The sequence below is a fragment of the Physeter macrocephalus genome, chromosome 11, assembly GCF_002837175.3.
Source record: "Physeter macrocephalus isolate SW-GA chromosome 11, ASM283717v5, whole genome shotgun sequence".
In the NCBI taxonomy this organism is placed as follows: domain Eukaryota; kingdom Metazoa; phylum Chordata; class Mammalia; order Artiodactyla; family Physeteridae; genus Physeter; species Physeter macrocephalus.
In genome coordinates this window covers 34,860,247-34,860,950 of record NC_041224.1, presented here as the reverse complement: position 1 = coordinate 34,860,950, position 704 = coordinate 34,860,247, and positions in this window count along the sequence as shown.

The window sequence follows — 704 nt, the reverse complement described above, 5'->3', positions numbered from 1 at the left end:
GAGGGAGGGTCTGTTCCTTGCCTTTTCCAGCTTCTAGAAGCTTCCGCGTTTCTTGGCCCATGGCCCTTCTTCCGTCTTCAGAGGCAGCCACTGCTCATTTGTTGGCCCTGCCTTCTGTGGTCACATCTCTCTCTGAACACAGTGGGGAAAGATTCCCTGCTTTTGAGGACTTGTGTGATTAGATTGGGCCCAGACAACTGAGAAAAATTGTCCCATCCCAAGGTCCTGTAACCTCAGTCACACCTGCAAAGCCCTTTCCACAATGGTTCCCAGGATTAGGAAGCGGAAATCTTCAGGTGCCACAATTCTTCCGACCACAATAGGTGTTGTTACTATCGAGAGGAAGTTGAGGTACAGAGAAGCAAACAGCTCACCTGAGGCTCGGCAGCCACTGAGTGGGGAGCAGGGTCTGAATCCAGCCCTTTGGCTGGAAGGGCTTGTGTCGGGATCAGCCTGTCAGCGGAGAGATGAGCAGACCAAACGGAGAGCAGACCCCAAGTTGCACCTGGACTGAGTGATTTCTGGGTGGAAACGTGAGTCGAAAGTTAAACAGTCACTGGGGGCTGGGGGAGGAGGAGGAGCAGGGGCCGGGGATGCACGAGTCTCCAGCCTCCTCTCTGCCTTACCCCCCAGGCTCCCCCCACTCCCCCTGCTTCTGGCAGTAGTAGCCTGTGAGGCCACGTCGATTCTTTTTTTTTTTTTTT